This window comes from Anser anser (genome assembly GCF_964211835.1).
Source record: "Anser anser genome assembly, chromosome: 2".
NCBI classification, from domain to species: Eukaryota; Metazoa; Chordata; class Aves; order Anseriformes; family Anatidae; genus Anser; species Anser anser.
In genome coordinates, this window is record NC_139721.1 from 4,802,025 (window position 1) to 4,825,302 (window position 23,278).

General features: G+C 40.8%; 1 protein-coding gene across 6 annotated transcripts in view; it reads left to right on the forward strand.

The window, feature by feature from the left end:
- The window catches only part of TRAPPC9 (trafficking protein particle complex subunit 9), a 464,677-nt gene that overhangs the window by 281,526 nt on the left and 159,873 nt on the right, over positions 1-23,278 (forward strand). The gene's annotated exons all lie outside the window — the stretch shown is intronic.

The following is a 23,278-nucleotide window of genomic DNA, read 5'->3' on the forward strand; positions in this document are numbered from 1 at the left end:
CCCATTCAGCTCTGTCTCATTGCATTTTTTTTATCAGCATAAATCCACTGACTCAGTGAAATTCAACCCACACCTCATGATTTCTGTGTCTAACTGAAACTGTGCAAACAGCAGCTCCTACATTTTAGAGTTCTTGTTTTATTTACTGCTGGGACAGCATTATGCCAGTGTGGTACACAAGAAAACATGCTTATCTTTTTAGTATTTGATTTTTTTTTTTTAAAGTGAAACAGCATCCCTGCCTGTCCATATGTTTGGTAGCTCGCTGCCAAATTTTAAGTAAACTCTCACAATAATTTATTCGAATTAAATGTTAGTATTCCTTTTCCTTAGCTTTGTTTCTTAAACTTAGAAGAATTGCATACTAAAGCAGGATGCTTTTTTTGTTTAAAAATCTGTCCCAATCAGGCATGACGTTGCTGCTGGTTTCATCGGTAGACTTAGGAGGCAAGGTTTCAAGCAACGCACTGGCTGCACATGTATGTACAAATGTTGAATACTGAATGATCTCTTTTTTTGGGGTGTTTACCTATTTTTTAATGGAAGCAAAATGTTACAAATCTAGGCAAAATATAGAAGGTAATGTAACTGTTTTTGCAGGATTAGACTTAATATTTGGTGACTGAGGAGCTGTGGTTGACTAAAAGGATGGAGGCAGAATACCAGAAACCATTGATTTGTCATGGGGTTGTGTTGTATCTCCACGTCAGTATTTCTGGGTTTTAGTGATTATATGTACTTGCTAACCTTTGAGAGCTGTAAGAGAGGAAGCGGTATTTATCAGATATCAGCCTAAAATTGGCATTGTTTTAGCGAAACCGTAGAAAAATAACTGTAAATGCTGTCTAAGGAAAGCTGGCTTTTTTTTGCTGCTTTCTCTTCAGTTTAGAAAAGCTGTGTGCATTGTTTGAAAATACAATTTTGAGAGAAGTTTAATTTTCAAGAATGTAATGCTTTAATTACCCACTATTAAGTTTTGCTTAATTGGAAAAGAGCATATAGAACTTTTTGACATATCAGCAAAACATTACCAGCAGCTTCCTTTTGAAATCTAAAAATCCACAGGAAAATTAGGTGCTGAGCCATTTTGCACTGCTCAGTCATTTTACAAAACTATTTTTTTACAAGACAATGGAGTACTTTAATGGATTAATTAAAAATCATTTCAACATACATTTAATTCAACTATTATTTAACTTATTTAAGAAGCTGAACAGCAAATTATTTTTATGTCTGCGTACCTGTCTCAATACTTAAAAAAAATAAATAATAAGTCTTTCTTTGAATTTGACTTGAAGTTGCATGGTGGTGTCTTACAGCTTTTCAGAGAGTTGCCTGTAAAGGCAACCCAGCATCCTCTGCTCTGCTGCACTCGACTGTTTGAGTGAGGTAAACCTAACAAATAGGTTTAAACATTTAAAAAATTAAATATTTAAATGTTGACTGCTATCTAGAGGCTCAAATCGTCTAGAATTTCTTCCTAATGTCTAATCTAAGTCTACCCTTTTTCAATTTAAAGCCATTGCCCCTTGTCCTGCACTCCCTGGAAATCATTTATTTTCCTTACGTTTACAGCTTAACAACTCCCAGTAATTCATTGGTTGTCTAGTATGGACACAGAGGAGATAGGTGGGTTTCAAATCTGTGAAATAATACAAAAAATTACCTTGTAATCTTAATGTTTTGGTAGACTTGAGGTTTAAGCTCGCTCATCTATTTCTTACTGGATGTCAGGCTAGACCTCTAGGTTACTTGTATAGGAGATGTAATATCGTGTTTGACTAAGAAGGTTCCAGAGTAACACTTATTAGTATCTTTGAAATTCAAGAAATGGAGAAATCCTTTTCCTTTTAATTCCTCTTTCCTGTTGTCACCTGGGAGCCACAGAAACTGGAACCAGGTTGGTATCCAAAGGCAGCATCAACCCTAACTCCCAGCTCCCTACTTTTCCTGGGCTTATTTATAACAGAGATATTCAGAGGCTCCAGAACGACAACATTGCACACTTCAGCTACATGTAAGCAATGTTAATGACGATTTTGGTTCTGTTGCTGCAGAAAAAAGAAACACAGCATGGAGCAAAACTCCCTACCACGATGCTCAGCAGTTGCACCCTGCTCCTTCTTCGCGTTGGCAGCAGCCGCACTGGGAAAAGGTGTGGGAAGCAATTTAGGACAGAAGTGTGGATTGAGGGTGCTTTTGAAGGGGAAAGGAAAGAACATCCTTTGGGGAAGGTGAAGGAGATGAGGATTTAAGAGTTGTTTTCACAACTTGAATGTGTGCTTTATGTTACCTTTCAGAAACAGATTTTCTTCTTAAATAGTTCTGCTATCCAAAGCACGTTGCAAAAGCTTGAATTCCCTTTGATGGTAACATCCAGCCCTCTGATCATTGCCCTGTTTTTCACAAATTGGAATTTGAGCCCAGAGCATGCAGCCAAGTCTTGGTAGCAACAACTTGTTCCTTGTCCGAGGCAGCCTTCGTGCTTCGGCAGAGTCCTGGGCTGCCAGATGTTGTCTTCGATCGCAATCGCTGACTTTGTCCTTAACAAATCCTTGAGGGTAACACCATGCCCCCAAGCCAGCGAGTGCCAGCTTGTTTGCGAGGCATGTATCGAGTGACTAAATTGAATTTAGGAGGATCAGAAACATAATCTTGTCCTTGTCATGTGTTAAAAATAAATTGGATCTAATTAATTTTGGTCTTTTAGATGAAAACAGTATTTTGGGAGCAGCTTGCTTGAAGCAATCCAAAAGTGGACCTTTAATCTGGCCTCATTTACATGTGGCAACCAGATATCAAGATTATCTCTGTAAACACCACCAAACCTTGTCTTTTTTTTTCTTGCTTCTGTTCCTCTTCTGTATGTCTATAGTTTCCAGGTTCTGATAGTATAGCAAAGTCCATAAATCAAAATATAGGAAGTGATGGTAAGTGTATTGCTTATAGATTATTTCATTTTATAAAGATTGCTTATAATAAGATAAAACCACTCTACATCTACTTCTAAAAGCGTTAAGTTCAATTTAATGCACTGTTCAGAATCTAGAAAGATTTTTCAGATAGTTCTTATTTGGAGAGATGTCTTTTGCTAGGACAGCCTGATTTTGGGAGTGGAGGAGGAAAGCAGCAGCTGGGAGGCAGCGACCACCTGCACGCTCAGTGCCTCACCTGAAGGGCAGCATTGTCCGAAAGGGTAGTGAGAAAGTAGAGATTTATTTCACAAAGCCCTGAAAAGCAAAGATGCAGAAAGGTCTGAAAGCATCACATGAGGCAATGCTGTCTCTTCGTATTGCTGGAAAATGAAAATTCAAGCTGTAAAAATATAGGGGAAATGGAAAATGTCTTAGTGGGGAAAATATGCAGTCAAAAACTGAGAACTGGTGATGCCACAGAAAGGACTTCCTTGGCTTCCTTCCTTGCGTATAAACCAAGTGGTTTTCTTTACTTTTGACTCAAATAACCTTCCTGAAATATACCTTAATTAGGGTTTTCGTTAAACCTGGATATTGTATGTTACGGTACAAATCATGCAACAAGACAACGCTGGAAATGCTGTCCTAGTTTCTCACGTCTGCATCTTGGTGAGCTGCGGCTCAAGAAAGCTCAGCTGCTGTTTGGCTTTCAGTTCCCCATGTGATCTGAATGTCAGGTCTTGCTCTCTTGGGATTAGAAATAATCACTGCTAAATAAACTCTGCGATGATGAATTTATTTAATGACTTTCTGGAAGTTGATGGAATCAAAATGGGATTTGTTTAACTTTCCATGCCTTTATTCTTTATTGATTCCTTATATGATGAAAACAAAAGAAAGTCAAAAGGCCTTTATTTTGTTAAATTAGTGAAATACGGAGATATAAAGCATAGTACATAAGATACCTTCTCATTTAACAAACAAGAAGCTCTTCTGAACTTTGTCACATGATTATGAAAATTCTCATTACAGTCCTCCTGAGCGAACACCATTTTATTAGGAGATATCTGGCTTTTTCAACCTCTTCAAATAGTTTGAAAAACAGGTAGATATTAACAGTGTGTCTGCTGCATACAGAAAGAGATGGGGTTTTTACTCTTATTCAGATAAATAGTATTTGGCAGGAATATCATCCAGAAAGATGTTGGTTTTGACGTTGGCCATTAGGATGATCAAATTGAGTTTTTTAAAAGATTGTAGGTTTTCTCAAAATACCTTCTCCGTCCTTGAGTGACTTCTTGAACCATGATGATTTTAAATGGAAGCGGCACAGCAAAGCTGCTGCTGTTCCAGCTCACTGATAAATATTCAAAATCTGCTTTTTGTAGCTGCTATGTACAATTGGAATAAACTGAAGCACGAGGGTTTAACGCTGTTAGGAGCTGTTCCTTTGCTTTGTACTCACTGTACTAGCAATTTCTGATCGTTTTTTGCTCTCCTTCCAATAGGTGTCCTCACATGGGTTCTTTGCCAAAATATCTCCTAGGGTGCTGTTACCCAGTAGATATTTTCTTCATAGGCAAGTTGACCTGAGTAATGGGAACCCTGGTTCCTTTCCTGTATGCTTCTTCCTGGTTTTTGCATTTTAGTAACACCCAGGCTGTGTGTAACGGCAAGTAGCTCAGTACCACTGGCTTTCCTACTGCACTCTAAGTGCCTGCAGAGTTGCAAAACATGAATGTCTTCGTTTTCAGTTGTTAATTAACAGTAGGAGCAGGACGTGTGCTAAACTGCATGGATTTAACATCTCATCTGGAGGTGGTGAAGTTATGTTTCAGTTTCTGAAAGATTGGAGAAGGAACAACAGAAAGTCTTTATTTTTACTCTTTCTTCAGAAACCACACGCTAAGGTTACAGGAAAGCATCTATGGATCAATGAGAGAGAACAGGAGAACAAAACTGCTGAGCCTGGTGTTGGAATTTGGCAACCCAAGGGCTTTTCAGAAGGCCGTGGGTTTTAGAAGCTCTTTCCAATAACGGTTTAAGACTTGCTGGGAGCAAAAACCCTACATCTCTGGAAGCTTGTGTTTGAGTAACAGATGAGGATTTAGAAGGTTGCTAAGCATTTAATGGTCTTACATGTTAACACTTGTTTATATTTTTGGTTAAAGTAAGCTAACTGCTGATATCTAACGTATAAAACCAAGATAAGGTGGTGAGAGGATTCCAGGGAGAATGGGGAATCGAGAGGAGGCTCCCAGTACCGACGTGGATGGCCATGAGCAGGAGCCTGTGGCTCCCTGCAAGGCTCAAGGTCTTCTGGATTGGCGCTGCACATGTGAGCCTCGGGAAGGGGAACAGCCCTGATGCCTATGGGTCGGAAAAAAATGGGGTTTGCTTTTCAGACATTGGAGATTATTCCCTAGCTCCTGGAAATGTTTCTTTCAAAGCTGACAGTCTTGACTTGGAGCTCTAGTCAGTTTGGAGCATCTTGTAAAAGTCACATCAGTTTAATTCCTTGTTCTTTAATTCCTTGTGTGCATGCACCAGCAAACTAGCTTTTTAAATCACTGAGTGGAGTTCAGAGACTCTGTGAAAATGTTAGGGGTAGGTACTTGAGTGTGTTTTATTCACTCTTCGCATTACTTGTAAGGTTAAGGCCTCTAAGAGGTTATTCAGCCCTTCTGAGCTAAAGAAGGGCTACTTATTTTATACCAAGATCAACTTATTACACTGTGTTAATATATGTGTGGGAGTGTGTTTGTACAGCAAATAAACCAGCTTCATTCAGTATTGTTTTCCTTTTCTCTTCTTGTTGATCTGAAGCTTTGCAGTCCTTGCTGTTTCGAAAGCAGAGAGCAACTAGACGAACCTCACGTTCTTTGAAAATTTTTTTTAAAAAGAAGAAGAAAGAGGAGCTTGTAAACTTGTCTGCTTGCAAAGAGTTCAGGCTATGTACTTTGCAAAAAATCTATTCCTTGTTTGAAAGCTGAATTTTCCTAAAGGCCTGAGAGCTGTTATTCTCATTTCCCTCAACCAGGACCAGATTTAAAATCCCAAAAAGATGTCATGAAGGAATTCTGATTTTTGTTTTTTTCAGGGGGGAGAAGGCTCCAGCTCCTTTGGAGGTGCTCGAGTCCCAGCTCTCCTGCAGAAGGTAAAAGCTGCTGGAGGCAGACCAGCTGCCAGCCTCCTGGAAGGGTTGGTTCCAGCTGTGATACTGACCCCCTGTTACCCTTTGGTTGCCTTTGTCAAGCTATGCAATATTTCAAGATGACTGTTAAAATTAAGGCTACTATTATTATTATTATTATTATTATTTTCTAACTGAAATTTTTGCATTTATGGAAGAACCCAACTCCAATCATCATACGATCTTATTTGCCTTGCTTACTACATGTGCTCTCGCACTGGATATTCCAGAAAATGCATCTGTCTTGCATCTTGTTAACATCACTAGGTATGAAAACACGGGGCAGGTGTCAGAAATGGAGTGAAGGTCCCCTTTCTGCTCTTCATCCAGAGATAAAAATCCCTCTAGTGCCACGTGCCGGGGTGCATTCACAAATTCCTTCTGCATCGCACAGGTGCACAGGAGATGCTCTGCACCAGCATCTTCTACAACAGCTTCTACTGTTGATTTCAAACTTTCCAAAAAGTAACTTTTAAAAAAAAAGTCAGTTTCAAGTCTTGATGGTTTGAAAGAAAATGTAGGTTTCTGAGTGTTTTTGTCTTTCCATTTACACTTCGCAGACTTGCAGTGTAGTAAATCAAACTTTTGTTTGTATTTAAGATTCCTTCATTTTCCTGCCACCTCATAAAGCTAAATACAAGAATAGTTTTAATAAGTTGAATACATTACTGGTACATTAGGAGTGCTTGTGCGGGTGTTTTCCAGGTAGGTGTGAAAACAATATTCTGGGCTTGGGGTTTTCAGGGTGAAGGACCCTGGAGGGACCAGACGTCGGAGCCATTCTTCCATCAAGTGGCACAGTATTATTTTATCCTTCCTGCTTTTTGTTGCTGATACCTATTGGCTGTTCTGAACAGTTCCCAGAGCTGCCTGGTACAGCATGTAACAAAAGCATCTATTCATTAGCCCTCGATTTTAAGTCTTGCCCCCTTGGTATATTAAAATGATCGTACTTGCACCAGGACATCAAGTTTGCACAGCGTGTGGGCGTCAAGTATCTGTCGGGTGAGAAGCCAAAAAGCACTTTGCTTGCAATTAAATGTTTTGGTATTGAACTCTGTCTTCTCACCGCTGGAAAAATCTCTCTCTGGTTGGTCAGTCGTTTTTTTTAATGGTACAAAAGGCCACTTCTGCTTTGGACATAGAAGAGGAGCTCTTGGCTATCTGCTCTTGCTGAAGCCATGCTCCGGTCCTGCAGGAGAGATGCAGGTGAACCAGCCCATGTGGCCAGCTTGGGCATTGGTAAGCTGGAAGCTAGCTTTGGTGTGTTTATATTTCTATAGGTTGTTCTTCTGGGCTGGTGGCATCGCCTTTCAGCATGAAATAAAGCCGTGGCAGCCTGATGTTAAGCACGATTCACAAGAGTTTGGGTACATGGCGTGCTCTGCGGGCTGGAGGAGCAGGTGTTTTTCCATGGGAATGGAGCTCTCTGTCTCTACAGGAACTATCTTTGCTTGTACAACTCCTATAAATATCTTCTGAAGAGACAGTTTAATGACCCGAACGTGCATCTCATATCCTACCTAGCCTAAATGAGATCTGAAGATTGAAAATCCCATGTTTTTGATGTTTCGCTCTTGAATAGCATTTTGGTCTTCAAAATAATGCTGAGACTTTGTAGAGGTGGTGCTCTCAATATCTGGGATGCAGCTGCTCCATAGAGGACTGCTGGGAAAACAGGCACATTAGCCCCGAACTGAAAAATATAGAGAGCTGGCACCAACTTTAGGATTCGAGAATTGTCCCTTTCTTCCTCTGTTCTCCAGAAGGCGGAGAGGGAGAAAAACATTTGCTTTCATGTGATAGGCTGGATATTTTAGGGCTATGTGAAATGTCGTTCCTTCCAGAGCTGTGTGATTACCAGAACGATAATGAAAGATGGAAGTTTTGTTTAACTCTCAGCAGGTGGATGTTGAGTGCCCCCAAAAAGTAAATCACCTTGAAATCACAGAGTTAGGCAAGCACAGTCAGCACACTGCTGTCACGGACTGTACTCTCAGAAATGGGAAACAAGATGATAACTCTCCTTGGTTCAAAGCTGAGGCTCAAACTCTGAATGTTTCAAGGACTTCATATGAATTTGCGAATCTTTTATGTGCAAGGTAGTTAGGGATGCTTGACACTTCATAAAGGCACACTGCAATGCCTGAAATATTCAGCCCCGAAGCTAGAAGGAAGTTATAATAGAAATGCCACAAAACTCAGGTTCTTGTCCAAAAAATTAAAGTGGACAACATGAGGAAAGAAGGTGGAACAGGCTGAATTAATAATGTGGATTGCTAATGTTAGCTTGTTCCTCATGCAGGCTGCCACTTTGAATATCGGGGACTCACTATAACATTGTAGAGGATGCTTTCCTCCTGCCTAGAGGTACAGGAACTGCCATCGAGCTTGGTCTGAGCAGGACTTTAGCGATAAGGATCCTTCAGATTCTGGAATCACATAGGAATTCCCCATAGTTCACTGTCTGACCTTGCACAACAATGAAAGACCAAGTAAGACTTAGTTGAGGAGGCCAGCAAGTTTTCTCTTCATCTACTCCTCTGAAAACAGTGAACTCTTTTAATGGTAGCATTTTTCAGAACCTGAAGAAGGTTCTTTTTGTTGTTCTTTCCGTGTGTGTGGAGTGTGTTTTAAGGGTTCTCCTTGTCAGGTTGCAGGGTGTACCTACATCAGCTGCAGCGAAGAGAAGGGTGGTATTGGTGCTGTGCTTGCTGGTGATGGCAACGATGGCTGTTCTAAGCCATATGAGCTTTGCTGTCTCTGCTCTGTATTAAATAGTGAACTTATTAGGTAGGTCTGAGAGTATTCAATCTCATTATAAACTCTATTTCTAACCGGTTGCATCCATTTATAGCAAACCATGTTATATATCAAACCATGTTTATACCAAAGCACTGTTACAGTGGGATGGAGTGGCCCCAGCCATTGTTCTTTTGATGGAGACAGCATGAGTGCTTCTCCATGGGCACAGAGCTCACTGCCATTTATGCATATAAAATATCCTTGCTGATTTTGGCCCCTGTGATAGCAGGGAGTTCTGTGCCTTACTTAAAACTAATAACCTAAATCACTATTTCTTGTTTTCTTGCTTTAACTCTGCCTCTTTGCTCTTCTTTATCCACTCTCAGGAAGATCCGTGGGTCCTCCCAGTGGAAGTGATGCAAGAAAAATTCCTCCCGCTGATGTTTCAGGGTGGTGCCTGCAAGTCACACTCTGGAGATCCTGATCCCCTCTCCCTTGATATAGAGGGACACTGGCATAGCTCCTCAGCTGCATCATCCTCCACATATAATGTTTTTACTTGCTGGTGCATTTTATCTAATGATCTTGAGCTGAAATAGATTTTATTTAGTCACTAAAACCTAAAAGAGCAAAAAGTCTCAAAGCCAAGCAGCCAGCCAGTGGAAATGTTAACTATGCTTGTTTTACAGAAAGAAGCAGGTTCCTGAGGGTTGATAGTTCCTTGCCTATGGTCAAAGTGAATCGACAACAGATCCCAAACCAGGCCCCAGAAACATGGTTTCAAGGCTGGAAAGGGAATAGTTGTCTTAAGCTATTCTATTGCCTTGCGTCTTTGACCTGAAACGAGTCAAGAAAAATCAATATTTTCCACAGACTTCTGGAGATGGCTTTGCGGGTGGATGAGGATAGTCTGCTTTATTTAATGAAGCTGGTGGCAGGAAGTAAATACTGTCACCGAGTTTGTCGCCACACATTGGAGGGAGAGCAATGATTTCTAAAGAGGCTGCTATTTGCACATTCATTGATCTTTTGGTGCAGCCGTAGTTACCAATACTTCTGTGATGCCAGGTTATTTTATCAGTGACACATCATGTGTTTCCTCCTTAATTCATTTATATTCCCTTCAGCCGCTGGCACGGCGTGGCAAACCAGCCTCAGTTTTCTGGCAGAAAGTGGCCTTTTCCTTCCATGTTGGAGCAGTCCCCCTCTATCATCGCTGCGCTAAAAATGCCTAATAATTAAGAACTAATGCCATTTTGGTTATAAAGAGCCAATGTGCTCTGACTGCAGCCTTTCAGGTTGTTGCTTTATGTGCTGTGTGTCTACCAGAAAAAAGAGAGAGTCCGATGAAGCAAACGCTCCCCCTTGAACACTTGGGGGATCCCAGTAAGTCCCGAAAGGCCGACGAAGAGAATCTGAATTGCTGGTCTTGACAGCAATAAAAGAGAACTTATGATGCGTTTTGGCTCATGAATTTAAACACCAGTGAAATTATGAAAGCCTCGTAGAGTGTTACCAGAACGATGATTGCCAGTTGCAAATTACAGGGCTTTTTAGATCTGCTTACTGTGCGCTTCGAAGTCTCCTACAGAAAGCTTGGCTTGGTGGTGTATTCTAATATTGTTAAAGTGCTGCATGCACCATATAATGAGTCCCTAACCTTGTTTGATAGAAGGGAATCAAGCAAATTTGTTAAAAGTCCTTAAAGTCTCATACGTTTAAAAACGATTTTAAAAATAGAGTCTAATTGAGGTATGTATTGCCATTCCTATTGCTTCATGCTCCACAAAGCCAATTAATTCCCTCAGCAAACCAGAATGTGTGACAAGGAGGAGCTGAGAACAGCCCAAGGGTACACATATCTTTGAAGGTTTATTTCCGCCTGGGATGCAGATAAGAAACTTTTGAGCCCGTGAAATGGCAAAAGTGTCTACGTAGTCTTGAAGGCGCCGAATGCCACCGATGGCTGAAATGGGGACGGTGCCCAGAAGGGGAATCTGAGAGGCTGGGTTGGCGTCACACCTGGTGCTGGTGGGTGTTGTTGGGTGTTGGAAGGTGGCCACCACTGCAGATGTTGTTGTTTATAAGGTCATATATTCTTGCAAAATCAGCTTTTTATCTTAAGCAAGCAAATGCGGGGGTTTTATGTGCCACACTTCTTTTAAGGGGGCTTGGAGAGACACAACCCAGATTTTTGTTTTCTTTGAGAGTTTCTCAGAGGGTTGTCAAATCAGCAAGAACTTGCTTCCTTTGGAGACAAATTCTTTATTTTTAATATTTTAATACTCATAACTTCCAGATAGCTTAGGTCAGTGCTCCTAACTCAGAGCAGAGACAAATAAAATCTTTCCGCAGTGGCCCATTAATGGCTTGTGGCTTCTAGTTAAGCCTTTTCCTCTTCTGCAGTTTCAGTTTTTAAATACCCAAGTCCCATAAAACATTCGCCTTGTGCTCGGTTAATTAGCTGACTTCAACAATGGTGTGCTAATAAATATTTGCTTTCAGTTCCTCTGTGTCTGTTACTTGTGGATATTTGCATCTAAAATGGGAAACTGGGCTTCTTACAGCTTGCAGGATAATTTGTTTCCTACCTTGCAAAAAAATATGAATCTTTTAAAGTAGAATAAAAGAACCAGTTGCTTCTCTCCCCTCTGGTGCCCTTTAATCAGTTTACCGTCCTGTTTTCCACCCACGATTTTCTTAGTACTACCAGTCTGATACTCTGAAGATGGATTTTTTTTTTTTTGCTAGCGTGTCTGTAAAGAGCCTTGAGCACAAAGTCATTATCCGAGAGCTACAAACTAGAATTGATCTGTTTCAGGCTTAGCATAATTTCCATGTCTGGGCTGACCCGAATGTTATTGTCCAACAGGTTTCTGAAAATGTCAAGAGCCAGAGGGGAGGTCCCGATGAAATTGAAGTTCTTCCTTCCCTCAGAGTAACTGAATTGTAAAGTCCCCAAGCCCTGTAAATAAAAGGGAAAAATTGGTAATGAGAAGAGGAATTAATAGGATAGTCTCTCACATGATTTATATAGCTTTCAAAAACTGTTGCATTATTGTGTTTAAAAGTGCTGGTCTACAGCACTTTCACACTAGGAAGATAAGATTAAAAACTGGAAGGGGCAGCTCTGGGAATTAGAAGCTAAAAGAGCTGATGGATTTGAAATGAAATAAAAGCTGCTATTGGGGAAAATTTATTTTGAAGCTAAAATAGTGTGGCTGCCAATAAGGTATTCAGAGGACTCGCGTGTTTACCTTGATATAGATGTCACGTTTCAATTTACTAGACAAGTACCTTTTTTTTTTTGCAGCTACTGTTGTCATTATGGAAATCGGCTGAGTGAATCCCTGCCATGTAATACATTATACAGTAAATTGGAATCTGAGGCAAAATTACCGCTCTGCAGATGTGATGTCCCGTTCAGACGGGTGTGCAAAGTCATGTCGTTGCAACCCCCTGGAATATACTGAACTTGGACAGGGAAATGGTCAGCCAGGAGTTTGAATGGTCTTTTAATTAGAAGGGAGAAAAATGAACAGGCACTGATGCGTCTGCGGAGCATCTGTCTTTATAAAAGATTTCTTTTTTGGTGAAGCTATTTATTTTGAACTCTTAGTGTTGATAATGAAATACATCTTCTCAGCGAACCTTACTTTAGTGAGACAAGGACATAGGTTATAGTATCAGAAAGTGACGTTCACTTCTAATGCATTAATTTATAATATATTTCTTTACATTTCTAAACTGCGCTCTCCTTCCTCTCAAATATGTAGATGTTAACTTTATTCTTGCTGCAAAAATGTCTGAGTTTGTAGGTATAAGCATAGAAGTGTTGTCTTACTCATAGTGGTACTGCGTAGTTAATGCATTCAGGATGAGATTAAATTGATTGCTTCTGAAGTAAGATACCGTTAGAGCCATCCAAGTTCCTATGGCTTTCCATTTCTTTACCAGAAAGTCTTCGCTTTAAACACAGTTCTTGCAAAACAAACAAAATCTTCAGTACTTTTGCAAATCAGTTGCATCTCTGTTCTAAGTCTTTGGCTGATAAGAAATGGTGTTTCTCTGTTGATCTGAAAAAAAAGGTGGTACACCAAAACCTGGCTTCATGGAATATGATCATTTAGGTGCATATATATAGGCATTCATTTAAATCATGTTTAAACGCTAGTGTTTGAATACTTTGATGATAATTTCCTTGATGAAAACTCAGGCAAAAGTCGTCAGTGTTGCTGAAGTAACAATGGGGAAGCTAATTATTGTTTAATTACCATTTTTAATAGTTTTTTTTCCCCTGCAATTTGCTATAGGGAGATTTTGCAAAGAATTTCCATCCCTTCATATTGTTGAGTTGTCTATCATACTTTTCTCTTCCCTTGAAAGTGCTTTAGAAGTTTCCTAGGCAAACAAATTGATTGTTACACTGCAGTGTAGGAGGATTTAGTGCTGCATTTGTTTGAAAATGTTATTGCTCCTGGAGCTTCGTTGTTAAACTGACAAACTTCTGTAGTCCCTGCTCTGTTTTCTGCTCCACTTGCACCTTTTTTTATTTTTTTTTTTTCAGACTGCATGGAAATAATCTACAGTAGTGTTAAAAGGAAGTTAATGAACATAAAATAAGAGTGCTGTAGGAATTAACGGAACTGAATAGGAAATGCATATTCTTAGAAGAATTTTTGTGTCAGCAGAAGCCAGGATCACAGGATGAATTATTTCTTTTCTTTTTTCTTTGTTCTCCGGCTATTTATCTACAGGATTTAGTACAAAAAGAAAGAGAATGAAGTTTCTACCAGTATTTCCAGGAAAAAAAAGAGTAGTTTTATTTTTTGCCTATTTAGAAACAAACTGAAGCAAAGGCAGATCGTGACTAAATATTTTTAAGTTATCTTTTTCTAGTATGTAATTGCTATGCTGTTTACTAGTAGTTAGCCTATTAAGATGATATAGCATAATTACACGTTAGAAAGACATGTCTGTAGGTATGCCAGACAGCTAACAATTCCGTAGATGCTGTGGATGACATAAAATAAATGCTTTGCAAAACCCTGCATACCTGAACCTGACTTCCATCTGCTAACACTGGTCATCCAGAGACCTCAGCTGCATCCCTTGCTGTGCATTTCTTGCAGTGGACGAAATGTCTTGTGGAGGTTGAGGTTGGAGGGAGGATGAGGCTCGCACAGCAGGATGTGGTCACAGACCATCGGCCGGGCCAGAGCCCTCTCGTTACTGGGAGAATAACTATAACACCCATGTTTCCATACTCCTGATTCCCAAGAGGGTTCCACAAAATACCTGAACCTGGGTGATAAAATTCTTAAGAGCTGATGAAAGCAAAGGTTTCTCTGAGATACTGGTTTTAGGGCCCATTCCAGTCATGAGTAGAGGGCGCTTTTTGCCTACAAAAGTAGCAACAAACCCTAGAATCATAGAGTGGTTTGGTTTGGAAGGGACCTTAAAGACCATCTAACCTCAACCGCCTGCCATTGGCAGGGACACCTCCCACCAGCCCAGGTTGCCCAAAGCCCCATCCAGCCTGGCCTTGAGCACCTCCAGGGATGGGGCATCCACAGCTTCTCTGGGCAGCCTGTGCCAGGGCCTCACCACCCTCTGAGTGAAGAATTTCCTCCTAATGTCTAATATAAATCTACCTTCTTTTAGTTTAAGACCATCCCCTCTTGCCCTATCATTATCTACCCGAGTAAAGAGTCCCACTCCATCCTTTCTATAAGCCCCCTTTAAGTACTGGAAGGCCTCAGTGAGGTCTCCCCAGAGCCTTCCCTTCTCCAGGCTGAACATCCCCAACTCCCTCAGCCTTTCTTCATAGGAGAGGAATGTAAGGAAACAATGGTCACTTCGTCAAGTGACCCTACGTACAGCAATAGATTGTTCTTTCTATTGAACTGATGCTGCCTCCTATGCATTTATAACACGCACAAGTTATTCTCTTAGCCAAGCAACTGATCCAACTTAGGGAGGGATTTGACTAAACTAGCATGCACCATAGGCATATGAGCAGGTCACCCGTACTTCGAATGGCGTAAGAGTTTTTAAGTAAATAAAGTTGTTGCATATTAGGGTTTCTGGTGGCACAGAGGTCTGATATCTTTCTCTGATTCACCTAATTATTCAAGTGGCACTTTTAACTTAACTTCAAAATATGACCATGATACCATAACTTGTTTTAGATGATTCATCTGCTCGGGGTAGTCAAATGGACAGAGGTAGCAATCCATGCTCTTTAAGGCTGTAGAAACCATAAACTAAAGGACCACTTTTTGCTTTTCAAGAACTTTTTGGCATTTTATTTGCTTGTTTTTATTTTAGCAAGGTAAGAGGGACCTGCCTAGTGACCCAGGGTGCCAAGTAAGAACCCGGAGAGGTTTGATATCCTTCCAGAACTTCCCATAAGGAACAGCTTTCTTCTTCTCTCTGTCTGGGTTTATCATCTTTGCTAATATGAAAATAACATAGACTTGGTGTAAGAGTTGTAGTTCTGTCACTCCAAGCTTGGGCATCCTTCCCATAATCCGTGATGCTGGAGGACTGTTCTGGGCTGGTGTCCTTGGCAGCTGAGGAGGAGCAGTGTAGTTGCACGGTATTGCTCACGTATATATATCTCCATGAGCTGGTGTTTTTTACAAAGGCAATGTTTGCTTGAATAGTTTCAAGCAAAATCCATTTAAGACATACTTCTAGGGGTCAAGTTTAGGATTGTTACCGCCTATCGCCTCATCTTAAATAAAGAAATTTGCAGATGGCAATAACCCCTAGAACCTCCATTTGTACATTGACTGCGTAATGTTTTTTGACAGTTGAGTACATTTTAGGTTGGATGAGGGGAAATGGTCTCAAGTTGCTCCAGGGGAAGTTTAGGTGAGATATGAGGAAAAATTTCTTTACTGAAGGAGTTGTGTGGCATTGGAATAGGCTGCCCAGGGAAGCGGTTGAGTCACCTTCCCTGGAGGTCTTCAAGAGATGTGGAGGTCTAAAGATTGGACCAGATGATCTTAGAGGTCTTTTCCAACCTGAATGATTCTATGATTTTATTGCTGAGATTTTTTCTTTTTTTTTTTTTTTTTAAGTTTAAATGTTGATCTTATTGTTTTTTGTGTCCCCCCCCCTCCCCCCCCCCCAATTTTCAAATTTGTAATGTGGCCCCAAACCAACTTTAAATTTCAGAAAGATGAAAAATAATGTGTCGATCACGAAGATTTCACTCATGACATTGTTTTCATTGTGTGTTTTTTTTAGATTTATTAATAGATTTACGTAAAAAATGTTACCAATATGGCAGTGCTAAATGATAAGTAGTAAAAATTCTATGTATGATGAGTTGCCCAAGAATTTAAAAAAATCAAAACAAAAACCCCAACCTCCCTGAAAATCTTTTCCTGAATTCATATTGAAATGATGACTGTTACAGTGCCAAACAATGTTTTGTGACTTGCTGGATGCTCAAGTCTTCAGAATATCAGGCCATTTATCTGGATGCTTAACTATAACACCAAAGCCTTTTTTTTTCCCTTTGAATTTTATTAGAAAAACTTGGAATTTTTCTGCACGGCAATCGAGAGTGAGACAGTTAAAAGCTGCTCAAATATCCAGAGGAAAGGGACATTCTCTTCTAAACCCACCTAGGAATTTCCTCCTCTCTTCCACAACCACCATTTTATACCGGCAACTGAAGGAAGGAAGCAGGCTTTGCTTTAACTCTCTTGCGGACACAGGGAAGCTCCCAAGAGAATATGATCGTGTCTCTTCTTCACAGGCAGGTAGCTGTCATCTCCAGGCTGAATGCAAGCCTTGAAATTCGGTGCATCACCTCTCGATCACATGGCTTATGCAACAGAATAGCCCTGGCTGTTCTTTTAAAGGTGGTGCTTTGCTAGTATGAAGGGAAGGCCAGAGTTTGCTTTATAGTTTGTGCAGTTTGCAGTGCTTAAAGAGCTTCAGAACCTGTTCCAGGAAAAGTCCCCATAAATTGTAAGAATGCTGTCATTAATTGCTTTGTCAATAGCCTGAGAAAATGGTAAAGAAGAGAAAGAGTACTTATCTGATGGCATTTACACCTGAAGAGGCAAGAGGGCAAACTGATTATTTTCTGTTTTCAAGACCTGAAGACCTGGAATTCAGCAAAACCTGATTTCAGAGAAAATTAGTAGCTGTACAAAGTCTGAAGAAGTAGGAGGAAGGCATGTGTAGACACAACATTACGTTCCTGCAAACCTGGCTGGGCATCTTTGTGAAGCTCATTTATTTGTACCACAGAGATGTTAACCCAGAAAATCTGCCCTTATGATAACTTCTAGAGAATCAGGGTGGTTGTGCGAGACAGGAAACGAAAAGCCAACATGGATTGTCATAGTTAGAAACAGGGATAAATGGTCTGGTACGTTTCGTGCTACTGTGGCATGCATAACTCTGAATTACTGTGATGAGATAAGGAGGGTATTTGTTGTCTAAGCACAGGTGAAGTGTTCATCTGAACACATTACCCTCAAAGCATTGCTGTCATCTGATAGTCAAATGCTACGTGCATCCCGGCGTTTCTCCAAGCAGTGAGTGCCTTACAAATGATATCATTAACGACATGGAGGCTTCGCCGGTGAAGGGATCACAAAAGAACTGATAAGAGGAGTTTCCCAGGAGAAAATTGGTTTCATGGAGAATCTCACTTTGCCAGAGCTGGGACAGAAGGGCCAATCATATCTTAAATTTACTACTTCCTTTACTACTTTCTTTAATTTACTACTTCCCAGAATGAGGTGGAAAACTGTATGGCATCTTGATGATGTGACACTCATAGGTGATGCATGCATACAAGGTAAATGCTAAGTGCAGTACTCGCACTCGTATCTTGCAGTGTTGCTTTCTTACTATTCAGTTTTACAGTGGAACAGTAGAAAACATATTGAGATTCAAGAGCGGAGGATGATTGCTGTGCCTAGATTGTTTAGTTTAGTTTTCAGTCTTATGTATTTTGTGCTGCGTGGCAGCAGAAATAATTAGTTGATAGCACAAATGCAGCTATCACTGCTTGTTTTTCCAGCAGCAAACCTGCAGCAGAGTATTTCCTCTCTCTAAACAGACTGTCCTCTGATTCCCACCTCCCTTCTTGTAGAGATGGGTAGGAGCCTACCATGATGCCATCCCATTTTCCCTTCTCTTGGTCTTCTTCCAAATGAAGTTCAGATGTTTCGCTCCTGAAATCTTCCCTCCTTCTTCCCTTGCTACTTTTTATGGGGATTGTGCCTAAAGTTGTTTTGGTAGTTTGGGTTTTCCTTCTCTCGTTTAACGAGAAGAGCAGAGTTCAAAGTCCCCTTGGGTATATCTGCGGGGTTTCAGATCGGCAGAAAATGATCAGGTTTGTGAGCTCTGGGGACCGCAGTAGCACTGCTGCCCAGCAGACACTGCAAAACAAGCATGGCTAAGAAGAAATAGAGGTTTTCTTAAAGTACAGCAGCAGGGAGCACAGCAGCACGCAAGTGGGCAACGTGGCCCTTAGCGATGATTTCCCAGGCATCTCAAAAGTTTCCCAATTACCGAACTTTGCAAACCATGGGTCTCCATAAAAAGCAAATGCAGGTTTAGCGTTTGTCTCACAAACACTGTCAGATTGGAAAGTCAATAGGGGAATAGTTCACTTCAGAGATGTTATTGTCCCAAAATATTAAAACTTGAAATTACCAAGTTCCTTGCATTATTTGAAGCACCGTGATATGCTAAGGCTGATAAAGGAAACCTGCTAACTAAAAGCTGAGGCGATCTCCCAGGCTTTGCACAGTGTAGTCTGTATAGAGTAACTCTGCTACGTGGCCTAGTAATAATAGCAAAACGTAAGCACAGATTTTGGAAAGAAAAGGTCTTATTAATGAATTCATCCTAGAGACACGGTGATGGACCTGCACCTTCTCCGACAGGAGAGCAGCTTGGCTGGTCCCTGGAAATGAGCCTGCGTGCATGATGTGTCCCTGGCTGTGTTGGAAAAATGCTCGATCTGGATGTGGTGGGTTTAAATAAGTGATTGTATGAAAATAGCTTTTTTTTTTTTTTTTTTTTTGTAACTGAAACTAAAGCTTTAATTAGCTTTAGCAGAAAACAAAGGCCCCAGCATATGTATTCTGAGAACGCACAAGGGAAATAAAATGCCTGTCATGGAAAGAAACAAGAGAATCATTTTCCTTTAGTTAATACAGTAAAAATTGAAAAAAGCCTGCCTATAGATGATTTTTTTTTAATCTACCCTTGGTAATTTCAGGTTTGAACAGCTGGATGAACTGTGTATCAAGCTAATGGTAGTGTTAATCCCCCAAATCAATACAGAAAACGCTTTGCTTGGGTAGCAGAAATGTCTCAATTGGGACATTCGGGAAAGAAAATGAAATTAACCATTTCCTTTCCTAACATTTTGAAAGGAACATTTGTCTAAGATGATTTATGGGGGAAGGGGTTTCAGGTAATGTCAAATCTTTAGGCAGTTATCTTGGCTTAGAGCAAAATCCAATTTTTGCAAGTCAGTACAATGAATTTGGATGCTATTCACTACATTTATTTGTATTTTTAGGCTGGCTTCTGTGCTCATGCTTATCTCTATCACCCCTACTAACTTTTTAACCTTTTGGACAACCTAAACCAAATTTAAAAGACTGGGAGCATGCTTAAATGTCATTTAAATTTCTACCAGTTCTACAAGAAGCAGGAGAGAGCGAGAGCCCAAAGGTTCGTGAGCTGAGGAAGAGGCCGGAGGATTTGGCTATTGTTGTGTTTGGCAGCAGCTAATTTAAAAGCCCAAATTAACCCCAGCACTTGCTCCTTTTGCTCGGTAATGGTGACCTTGTGATGGAGAGGAGACAGCAGCAGAGCTCAGTGTCCTTGGGGAACCAGGCTTTAGCACGTCCGCTCTTTGCTCTGGTGGCTTTCAGCACTGCTTTGGCTTGGTAGCTTCAGACATGCTTTGGCCAAACCAGCACAGGGCATGGAGGATGACTGGTGGGGACACTTGACGTGCATCGAGGGCAGCAACACCCTGCCCGAGTGCAGAGTGAGCAAGCCCATGGTTGTGCTGTATTTTCTCCTCAAAGTCTCATTTTTAAACCAGTTCACCATGCCATTGCTGTTTTACTTGATGATATTTTTGCTTCTGTTGTTCAACATAAAGGCAAGTTATTGTTGTGGATTACTATTGGGAAAAAAAATCACTCTCTTAAGCTTGAACAATAGTAGCAAACTGAAGTGTCTCCGTGAAGTGTCTTTAAGAACCATCTATGCCCTACTTAAAAATTGGGTAAAAGAGTGTAATTTCCATGATTTGTGGGTTCATGCCAAGAAACGTCTTTTTCAGTGCCACCCTTCAGTGCAGACTGAACTACCTGGCTTTGCTTCCTCGTGCTCCTTTGTGCTAGGAGAAGGACTGTGCTTACTCCCTGCCCTCCAGTCCCTTGGGAAGGGGACATCTCCCTTACAACCCAGTACAAGATGATCGACCCTGCTTCAAAGAGCGCAGCATCCGAAAGCTAATTTTAGCAGGAAGGTGAGGTGAGCAAAGGGTTTGTTGTGGTGGACATCCAGTACGTGGTAACAAAAGGTATCTGCACTTAGCGAAAACAGTTAAATCTTATCGTTTGCTAAATAATGCCTTTAAAAGAAAAAAAAAACAAAAAACAAATAAATCTCAAACCCTTAGCAGTTATTTTGAATTTTGGTAATCGAATTCAAGCTTCTACCGAGATCGCAGTAAGCTGTGCTGGGCTGGTGATTTACATTAATTTCTTGGCTGGTGTAATGAGGCATGGAGTTCTCACGCGGGGTCACTCTGGGCGTAGGAAATCGTGCCAGTCGGAAGTGATAACTTGCATTCTGTCCTGCCCAGGTGGAATCACAAAGATTTGGCTGCACCAGCCCAGGCTGTAGCCAAGAGCTCATCATGCATGCAGAAACTTGAAAGATCAGATGGTGCCTTATGTGAATGGCGGGGGAACGGAGACTAGGCAGGAGCAGATACAGTTCGTATGTCAGCATATTTTATGTTTCCATCTATTCTTGACTTCATAATTCAACTCCATTGATACCTATTGTGCCGTCTTCTGCTTATTTCTTTAGCTTATTTGACTACATTTTAAACTTCATTGGTATTGCAGTCCTTTCACTGCTGTGCTCTTGAAACACGCTGAGGATGCATCATTTAGCATGATCCTGCTTTGCTTTGTTCAATGAAATGACGACAGCGGGATGATGTATGCTGTACTAAATATATCCTCGGGGTTTAAAAATGGCATTTGGGTGGACATATGGGGCAGTGCTGAACAACATCAAAAGTCATACTTAAAAAGGTTGCTTTTTCATAAAAACTGTACATTTTTGACAGTTCTCAAGGTGTGTTGTATAGCCAATTATTCTTGTTACTGATGTGTTCTTCACAACATGTTTCTTTGGGGTCTGACCTGCACTGTCATATGTGATAAAAAGATGTTCCAACCCATATGTCTGATGCTGGAAGGACGTTCACATAATCTGCAAGAGCTCTTTATAAATGAAAAAGAGTTTCAACAGCAAAGCAGAATATTTTTTTTTTAAATACCCATTTAAAAACTCGGTCAACAGTTAACTAAAGGACCAGAAATCTCTGATTTTTAGGGGTGCTTTATTTTTCTTGCCTGATTGGCCAGATGACTTTGAGCTGTCATTGAAGGGCTTCTTTGCTGGAACCAGTGACGTAGTGAGACGGAGTGCAATATGTGTAACTTCGTTTAGCATCAAAATGTAAAGAATTGTTCTTGACACTTCTCACAGAGGAGTGAAAAGTATTGCTGTTATTTCAAAGACATCTTGCATTATTGATGGCTAATCACAAATAACTTTTTCGAATTAAAAAAGAAATTTATACGAAAAACAACCTGTGAAGCAATCTGCCTGTAAAATCCAGATTTAAGCTTTTGAGAAGAGGCTTCCTCTCTCGGGCTGCACACAACTAATACCAGCTCCTGTTGAAAAGAAATAACATTCTTCTGATATCGTATATGATTGTATTTGCTTAATGACTGGTTTAACATTAAATGCAGTCAGGGGGAGCAGGATATCTGTCATGCCGGGATATGACAGATTGTCAGCATGTGCAAAGTTTATCTGGAAATACTGTTTTGGCCTTTAGTTGGGTGACTGAGCAGTGAGGAAGAGGGAAGGGAAAGAAAAAATTTTTTTCCTTGGGTAATCCAGAATCCTTGATCCCTTTATGATGATGGTGGTAGTAGCTGCGGGTCTTGCTGCTGTGTGTGTGCAGCCTCCAGGGTGCCACTAGAGGAGCAACACGGTTCCTATTTCAGCTTTGGCATGTTTCAATCACCGTCTTCCCCAGTTTTAGATGCTAACACACACAGCAGGGGCTTGATCTGCACAGCTGGCAGATAGACTCATACTTCAGCTCCAGAGAGTATGTCGACATTTTTATTTGAAGGGGACCCATCTATCCACCCTGCTTCTTTAAAGTCAACTTTAAGCATCGTGTGCTGCTCCTTTAGTTTTTGTATCCACAGCTGTTCTTCTGCAACCTGCTGAAAGCATACCATGTAACATCTGGGGCTGAGGAGAAAGCTTTATTATCCCTGAGAACATAATATGGCATACCTGAATTGCAAGGGCATTGAGCCAAATACAAACACTCTTGGGTGCCTACATGAGGAGGACAAAGGCACAATGAAAACGATGAATATATATATATATATATATATATATCTTCTGTTTTTATTTAACTTGAAATAGCAGAAATGAGTTAGGACAGTGGTTCAGGGAAGATACTCTGGTGGACTGGTTGGTTGGTTGGTTGAATGTAGCTGACACGATGGGTTCATTTTAAGAAGAAACAATCACAGCAATGGGCAGGAAATAGAATTAAGTTGTTCTTGGCTTGGTAGCTTTCATTTGAGACCTCCAAAATTCAGCAAAGAGGTGGTATCTGGTGGCTACCAGGTGAGTGGCATGTAGCACCTAGCGTGGCTCCTGGTGATTTGTTTTCACCCAAAGACCTCTCCTTGAAAGAGATGCCTGTGCCCAGCTGATTGCCCCAAACACCGGACTGAAGAGAGAAATATCTATTTCTCTCTCCTTCCCCTTCCTCTGCAGTGCTACTCATATTAGAAATACTTGTGTAAGGATTTTTCCATTTTTAATTTCTGCCTCTTGAAGCAGATACGATAGATTGTTATTTCATGTGCAGAGAGCAGGTCAGCGTTTTGCTTGAGCTGCTTTGTCTTCCATTCACGTGGAATGGGGAGAGTGCAAATGCAGGCAGGTTTGTCCGTATCTAACAATAGAAGCTATGGTCCCGTGATGAACTGAGAAATTGTTCAGTCAAACTTTCATCTGATGGATTTTCCCGTGATTTGTTATGCTTAAGGGCTGGGGGAAGAGGAAACAGGAAGGCTGT